The sequence below is a fragment of the Erpetoichthys calabaricus genome, chromosome 2, assembly GCF_900747795.2.
Source record: "Erpetoichthys calabaricus chromosome 2, fErpCal1.3, whole genome shotgun sequence".
Lineage (NCBI taxonomy): Eukaryota > Metazoa > Chordata > Cladistia > Polypteriformes > Polypteridae > Erpetoichthys > Erpetoichthys calabaricus.
Window position 1 is genome coordinate 160,736,747 of NC_041395.2, and position 9,437 is coordinate 160,746,183.

The window sequence follows — 9,437 nt, forward strand, 5'->3', positions numbered from 1 at the left end:
TGAACCTCTAACCGTGATTGCCAAAACATTTGATGAATGTAACTATTTAAAAATGTACGGAAGCGTATTAGGGCCACGGAGAAGAAGAAAAAATACGGAGACATTTCCACTTTATTCTCGGTAGTTTATTTTGTCATTAAGGCAGAATGTCGTCAACTAAACTTCATCTTAAAATGAATGTTTAATTTAGTAGATTTTCTCAAACCCCGTCATAAGTTAATGTAGTACATTAAATGCTTTGTGTCAAGTGTTCCCAGAGCCATGTTAATCGCTGTGTGCTTCTTAAACTGACTTCCTCTTACACTAAGAGGACCCGCAGGCAGCACACAAAATACATTCACTTCATGATATTCCTACTCTCTGAACATGTAGAATACTAAGATAAATATTTGGTATCATTTTCATGATGAAATGCATTAAAGCATGTATTAATCAGGAGGGGGCGCGGTGGCGAGGAGGTTGCACTGCTGCTTCGCAGCAACGTGGTCCCGGGTGTTCCCTGCTTTGAGTTTGCATGTTTTTCTGGTGGGTTTACTCAGCGTGCTTCAGTTTCCTTTCAAAGTCACGTAGGATGTAGGATTTTGCTATGCTATATTGACCCTAGTGTATGTACAGCTCGTATTCACCCTGCGAAGTGCTGGCGCCCCGTTCAGGATTTGTTGCTTCCTCGCGCACGATGCTTGCTGGGATGGGCGCAAATTTAATGGATGGCATAATTAAACATGTATAACGAAGATATATTTTAAAGTTCTGAACACTCCGTGGTCTAAGTTTATGACTAGTTTTACTTTCACAAAGACGTTTATCGTGTGGTGATTGGTTATGTGGAGAAAGAAAAAGGAAGGATAGGAACTGGGGGTTTGGTATGTCAGACAGAGACAGCACGCATGCAATAAAGAAAGCCCGCTAAGAAGAACATCCATTGAATTCTGTTCTTGTGTCGCCGACCAGCAGATCACGAACCCAACATTTACACAATATTTCAGTTAAACCTGTGTGATACCCATTCATACATCCAGTTTTTTGGAGCCTCGTCACACCTGCCATAAAGTTCTCTACACTGAACTAAGACCTGGGGACCCCTTACTGTGAGGAAGCAGCACTACCGCCTCACTACCGTGCATGTTTAATACCTGCTTTAATGCATTTCATTATGAAAATGATATCAAGTATTAATCTTAGCATTCTACATGTTCAGATAGCAGGAATATCATGAAGTGAATGTATTCTGTGCGGCGATCGCTACCTGCGCGTCCTCTTAGTGTAGAGGACGTCAGTTTAAGAAGCGCGTAGCGATTAACAACTGGGTCGGGGAATACTTAACACAAAGCATTTAATGTGCTACAGAAAATCTAGTAAATTAAACATTCATTTTAAGATTAAGTTTAGTTGACGACATTCTGCCTTAATGACAGAATAAACTACGAGAATAAAGTGGAAATGACTTTAATCTCAATATAAACGGCGAGAATAAATTGGAAATGGCGAGAAGTCGTCATGTTCAGTTTATTCTCGACATATATATTTTTTTCTTTTTTCAGTGTCTGTATTTTTTTTCTTCTCCGTGGCCCTAATACACTTCCGTAAAAATGGGATCCGATGTAATCAAAAAAGTAAAAATTAAAACATTCGATTATTGTACTGGAGAAGTGAGGTGTCGCTAGGGAAACAGCACGATGAACGTGCAAGTTCAGAACTAGTGACAGAAGTGGAAGAGTCCACCTGAACACATCGGTAATGAGTAGGACAGATTGTAAAGTAATAGAAAAGAGACGAGACTCAATATATACTTTGTATACTTTTTATCCTTCGTCTGTGCTGTATCTTGGACTCAGCTAAAGTAGATTTCGGTGCAAGAAGAAGGCGACGTGTGGTAAAATCGGAAATATTCAGTTAGGCGACAAGATGAGGACCGTACAGAATCTACAGCGTGAAAGCCTCCCATAAGCTAAAGTGATTGGCCCGCACGGCTACGTGCGTCACTCTTTACAAGAAAGTCGGCTCCGTTAGTCTACAGGATCAGGTTAAAGGCGTTCGAGAAAGCGACCGAGTACGTTTCTTATAAATTCGCATACTTTTTTCGAATGGCTCAATAAATCTACGTTGATATAGCGCCAGTGATTTTCGTTTCTTTCAACAGTGTTGCCCTTTGAAGAAAAGGCACCTGGTGTATGTTGTCATTACGTAAGTAACTTGGGTAGTTTAGTATGACTGGATATCATATTAACCGGGTAAGTTTATGTTGCAACAAACCAAATGTCGTTCATTGCCATGAGACATTAAATAATTAAAACGTGATGTCGCATAGCTTTGTTCCCAGATGGGTTGCAGCTTTTATCGAGCACGGGACTATTTTTCAACAGGTTTCCCTACGAAAAAAGGGGACATAGTCCGGAGGCAATTTTCGGATATTTTTCAAAAGATTTTAATCAGGTATTTTCATTTTAAAAAAGCTCAACTGTTTTCGGGATCGATGCTAAATACTCAGGTTGGGTACTTAAGATTAAGATTATTTCTATGATAGCGTTATTATGCAAAGACGTTTGATTTGGGGCATAATGTTTTAGCTGCATTAGATGTTTTTGGAAATACATCCCTAGCTTTGGGACTTTTTACCATTTAGATAATTCATTTGATTGATATAGGAATTACACAAACTAAATAAGTGGAAAGTTAATTATAATAACAACATTTTATTAATTTAGTACATTTTTGTAGACGAAAGTAGCCAAAAGTGCTTTACAGTAATACTGCTGTCACTGTCCTGCTCCACAGACAGATTGAGGAGATCGTTCCTCCCCCAAACTATGCGACTCTTTAATTCCACCAGGGGGGGTAAACGTTAATATTTAACATTATACATAGTTATTGTCTGTTTTTTTCACCTGTATTATTATCATTCTTTAATTTAATATTATTTATTGTATCAGTATGCTGCTGCTGAAGAATGTGAATTTCCCATTGGGATTAATAAAGTATCTATCTATCTATCTATCTATCTATCTATCTATCTATCTATCTATCTATCTATCTATCTAATAGATAAACAGAGTACAAAGTCAGTAAAAACTAGGGAATGGTTATATTTATAACAGTAGAAAATCATATTGTACACCATAATAACAAAACTAATGATGGCTAAGGAAAATAAGAAAATAACAACTCCAGTTGGCAAAATGTTGGCAAAAAATAAACTTGTGGGATTCCAAGGCCAAAAAGTCCACCCCTCCAGTCCTGGGCATTCTATAGTCCATGAATGTGTCGCTTTTAACAAGATAGTTCTGTTTAGCTTTGTTCATCTTCCTAGCATCTCTGGAGACTGCAGCACACTTGGGCCAGGGGGCATTGGTCCATTGTGCCACCACAGAGTACCAGAAAAAAAAGAAAACCACAAAAGTAGTGATTTGTGACCAGCCAATAAAACAGCAAATAGAACTGCATTTTATGGAAAGAGTCAATTTCCTTCTCCCCTCAGTATGAAGCAATGCTAGTCGTGCTTTTTACTGTTTTTCAACTGTATTGACTTGGCATATCTCTGATATTAAAGTGTTCCAGACTTTTGGGCCATAGAAACAGAAATCTTCCTCACCAGTTCTTTTATGCTTCACTCTCAGAAAACTGAGCAAGACAGTGTTGATCCAAGTCTACAATTAGGAATGTAGGGAGACAAGCAACCCAAAATATAAGAGCTAAATTGTTTAGAGCCTTATTGGCCCTTAAAAATAACAGTTCTTTAATGGCATTGCTTGACAAAGAAGGATTTCATTCTGAAAAGGGCTCTTTGCATGAAAGTTGTTCCTTTGGCTTTGAAAAGGTTTCACACATGTGGACAAAACAGAAATCTTTAATGTGTAGTAGTCTACCTAGGAGGCAATTGATAGATCAAGAAAGAAAAAACGGTGCCTGTGTTATTGTATGTAGCAAGAGTCCTTTTAAAATCATGTACCCACTGGTATTCATGGCCATTCATGAAGTTTGTTGCAGATCTGAATAAAAAGTTAATTCTGAAAACACCATGATTCTTTTAAGAACCCAAAAGGGGTCACCTATAGCATAGATTTGGTACCTTAATTATTAAGGGTTTACACAATTAAAAGTTTTTGAAAATCAACCCTAAAGGATATGGGTAGCCAGTGTAGCGATGCTAAGACTGTTGAGACATACTTAGATTTTCTCATTTTATTTAAAATTCTTGCTGCTGCATTTTCTGATACTAATTCTGATAGGAGTGCATTGCAGTAATCTAGATGGCTAAAGACAAACGCGTGTATTAACTTTTCAGCATCTTGCAGTAAGGTAAAATATCTAACTCTTATCATGTTTCTTAAGTGCAAGAATGCACTGTTACTAATATCCTTAATATGTGATTTGAAGTTTAGCTCTGAATCTAAAATTTGCCTAAATTCTTTTCTTCTGGCCTTGCTTGTAATACCAGATGACATCATTTATTTCTAAGGCCCTCACTTTTTTGTTTGCTGTCAATAATTAAAATTTCTGTTTTTTCTTTGTTGAGTTTAAGGAAATGATTACTTATTCATTTAATGATGTTAATAAGACACTGGGACAGAGGATTTGGAGCCTCAGAGTTATCTAGTGGTATTGACAAATACATCTGAGTGTCATCTGCATAGCTGTGATATTTCACTTTATGTTTTGAAAATGATGAAGCCTAATAGGAACATGTGGATTCAGAACAGTATGGGGCCCAGAACAGATCCCTGTGGCACGCTATACATCATATCCCAGATCTTTGATGTATAATCACCAAAACTGATAAAGATTTTTTTTCCTGTGATATAAGAGTGGAACCAACTTAAGGTCAACCCACTGTCTAAGGCTGTCAGTAAGTATGCTGTGATCAGTGGTGTCAAATTCTGCTCTCGGGTCTAATAGAATAAGAACTAATAGATTATTTGAATCAGTATAGTCATTAATGACTTTAACCAATGCAGTTTCTGTGCTGAGATTGGGTGTGAAACCTTACTGATATTCATCCAATTGGTCATCTATTGGCTCACTTCACATCTCATTTTTGTTTGGCTGCTATTTAAGGAAAAAAAGAAGCAATTCAGAAGATAGAGTTTTTAAAACAATTCAGATAACAGCAGAAACTGGTCACTGATGTAGAAAGTAGCAGGAAGGAAAACCTGTAGCCGCTGAGGCCCTCCAGGTTCAGAGTTGGACACCACTGATTTAGATAACTAACTATTAACTATATCAAAAACACTGTTGATCAGTTAAGCAGACATATCTTTTAAAAAGCCTGTAGGGTGTGATAACTGAGTAGTTATTCTATGATGATGAGATAGACTTATTTTATTAAAGAAGTTTAACTGACTTTGTTCACCATGTTTAGGTTCCACTAGGTTTGTGCGTGAAGTCAATGGCATACTCAGTACTTGAAGTGGAAACCAATATTTTTCAGTACTCTTTGTTTTTGTCAGGGGTGAGGAGGTCTGTGGGCGTCCCAGTTCCCCTTTTCAGTTTTTGAGGGAACTTTTATATGTATTTATTATTTAAAAGCTTTGGGGTGTCCTTGGGAGGATCTGCGCTTGAGGTGATAGTCAGCTACCATTTACTGTTAGTACTCTGCTGCTGAACTAGAAAAATGTTGGGTATACTACATCTTATTTCTATACTTTATCTGAAAAGAATGTTACTGTAGGATGTATAAATATAAATGGATGACCCAAACAGCAACACCTGGTTTGTGCACAAGGTGTTTGTTGTCTCTTTAAGAGACTAATTCACCCACCTGTATACAATGGCCTAGAAGAGGTCTGGTGCCAAGTGTGTGAAGAGATTAAGGGTTAACTGTGTGTTGCAGTGAGGAAGTAAAATCCATGTTCCTCAAATATTCACTTTTACATGGTAAATTTTAATCATTTAAATGTTTCTTTAATGGGGATTTTAGGTATTTTTGTACATACATATATATTTTTAACGGTCAAGATAATTTAACTGATTGCAAGTTATTTGCTTTGTAGAGACAATGGGGCTTGTCAGAATTTTCTTTACTTTTTTCACTATACTGTTAGATTAATTTGCAATGTTGCACAGTTTGTTTATAGCTTTGGTTTTTCCTTGTTTCATTATTTTTTCAGTAGTTCTTGTGAGGTTTGTAGGGTTCTCTTGCACATTGTGAAGTTCATTTGTATTCACTTATTAATGGACGCCTTGAGGAGTGCATATTGCATTAGTTTATCTCTTATTTGTAATAAATTTTATTTGTATGACTCTATAAAGACATGAGCATTTATTATATTAAATGCCGGACTTGTGCTATACTACCAAAGTGACGTATGTAGCCACTGATGGTTTAAACATACAACAGACAGGGCAGGATGCAAAAGCTGGTCAATGGTTGTAAATAAGGATTTCCTGTGCTGTGGTTTATAGGAGAAACAGGACCGTCTCTCAGGTAACACTAAGATATTACAGTTATATCTGTTTGTATGAGCCTTTAGTATTTTGTTTTTGTAAGGTTTATGGATGTGGTGAGAGAGGACATACAGGTGATGGGTGTAACAGAACAAGATGCAGAGGACAGGAAGATATGGAAGAAGATGATCCACTGTGGCGACCTCTAACAGGAGCAGCCGAAAGAAGAAGAAGAAGAAATTACAGCCTTACTGCATTTTCGCCAAAGTTCCAAACTGTCTTTGTCTTCCAGGGTATTATGGCTGTGGTGAATGTTTAAACAAGTTTTGTAGGAGGTACAATGTCTTCCAGTGGTGATTGGTGAAAAAAATTAGGCGGGGGTGCAGTTTTTTGGGGTGACAAACTGAAACATCACTTCATAGCTCAGGAGAGAAGAAAAAACACATACACAAACTGTAATGTTGCTTACACACAAAGCAATCTGAGTAGTGAGAAAAGCACTACATAAATGTAAAGAATTATTATTATTTCTATTATTATTATTATTATTAGTAGTAGTAGTAGTAGTAGTAGTAGTAGTACCATAGCCAAAAATGTGTTGCTGGGTGGGCATTCATGAAACTATGTGGGTGAATAAAATTTCTCCCAGATAAGATGGTTTATAGAACTTGACCATCAGCGGCTGAAGGAGGGATATCTTCTAATAAAACCCTGCTCAGTAATGCACACAACGTTGCATTCTCACAAATTCAAAAATCCAGCTGTTAAAAATACAAATCTACCCTCCTTGGCTATTATAAGAAGAAAATTAAAAGAATGGCCTTACAATGATGCAAAAAAACAAAATGTTTTATGTAATTTATCTTATTACTAATAGGAAAACAGACTTTTTAATAATATTCTAATTTTAATTTCTTAAAAATTTTCAGTATCTACTGTATAAGAAGTTTTTTTTCAAATAATAATATAGTGTAATTCAATACAAAACAATTAAAAATGTAAAAGGTTATTAAGTATCCAAAAAAAAAATTGTGGTGATCTGTTGCAGAACATCTTCCATTGAAGAAGATAACAGTGGTTACCCAGACCTTATTGCTGGTTGCAAAGGGCAGCCATAACAGTTCAAATTGGAGGTCCACCACTAAATCTATGTGCTCCCCGACTCATTTGTTAAGTGCTTCTTAAATTCCTCTTGTACTGACCAGACCGTAACCAGGAACAGCAGAAGCCACACAGAATATATTAAATTAATGTTATGGCAGTTCTGTAAACTTTTAGAACACTAACGTTTATACTAGAGATGATACTACTGTAAGATAATTTAAAATGTGTACTGTTAATAATTATTCATTTTTAAGTTGATATTTCTATGTTCTTTAAAAGTTTTAAAGACTGTGTTTGAAGCTTTCCACTCGCATACTTTCACTGAGGTGTTTTCTGTGTTGTAATTGGTTATATATGGAGAAGTGTGAAGAAAGAAAAGGGAAGGACAGAAACTGGAGTTGCTTTGTTTGGATCGAGAGTGCAGTTGCAATAAAGAAATCCAACCAAAGAAGAACATCCATTGAATTCTGCCCATCGCCTCATGAATCCAGCACCTACACATGATTTAACTTAAACAAGTGGGCTATAACTGATACCCATTCACTTGTTATATCTGTAAAGGTTCTCTGCATTGAATGTAATTTTGATTTAGCAATCACTAAGTATTTTTTCCAGTTACCATGGCAAAATGCAATGGAGTACCCACAATGTTTTCATCTGTGTGGATTCAACAGTGTGTCAAAAGGCGAGGAATGATGTGTTTAATGGTGGATGGCTTCTGGGTGTATCCCTGTTGACACCTGTAACAAACCCTATAGGCAGTGGCTGAATAGCAGTGCAATATGATACAATATAATACAATACAACTTACTTTTGTATAGCGCTCTTCACCTAGACAGAGTGCTGCAAACAAATTCTCAGGTAAAGTACAGATTACTACTGTATACTAAATACGAAATACATAATTAGTGCATAATCAGTACATATAAAGATGCATATTTGTTAAAATATACTGAAATCAAAGCAGGAACTGATTAACTTAAATGCAAACCAAAGAATATCTCCCCGCTATTGAACTTATGAACTATGGTCGGTTGACAATGGAGGAGATTAAAATTGTAATTGAGAAAGTCAAAGACAAAGTCAGACCCAGTCACAGTCCTGGAGACCAAAGCCGTCTAGCTGCTTACCCTCTCCTGAGCATTATATAATAGTAGAGTGTGTTTTGGGCCATACAAACCGATGAGTGAATCTTTCCATCTGATGATTCCAATACTCCTTTATCTGAAATGATTTTTCCATATGTAAGAGAGCAGCTGGTCAACAGAATAATAACGGTTTATAAATATTGTTTACTTATATTTTTGTTGAAATAACAGAAATGTAGTATGTACAGCTAATTAGCAGCTCTATTCAGGGTATGCTGGACCACTCTTTCTCAAACACCTTTGGGTGGCAGATTGCTGCTGGTGGTTTCGCTGGTGGCTGCACTTCAATCGTAACCACACAAGAAATTTAAAAAAAAGCCATGTCACCTAATAACTTGCTCAAAGTAAAACTTCCTCCACTCCTACATTCCACCTAAGAAACAGACAGCACTGAGCGCTTATTTCACCGTGGGCAATATACCCCCCACCACCATTCTTCCACTCATTCATTTTACCAAAGGAGAAACTCTCTTCAGTTGCTGTCTTTGGGTCGTCAGTGAATATAAAAAGGTAAAACGGGGTCCCGGTGCTATATAGGTCAAAAACCACTGTGCTAGACTAAAATTGAGAGTCTTCAGCCTGGATTTAAAAACGGACACTGAACGGGTATTCATTATATTACCCGGCAGATCATTTCAATCATTCTATTCCAACAATGCAACACAGAACATTATCATCCGAAGGACCAAGCCCAATTAGGTGACCACAGCAGCGAGGTTAAATAAGTAGTACTTTATATTCATTTACAATGTGACTGCTTAATAAGGGTTTTAAGAAGTGCCAGAGAAACTATCTTGTATGTTA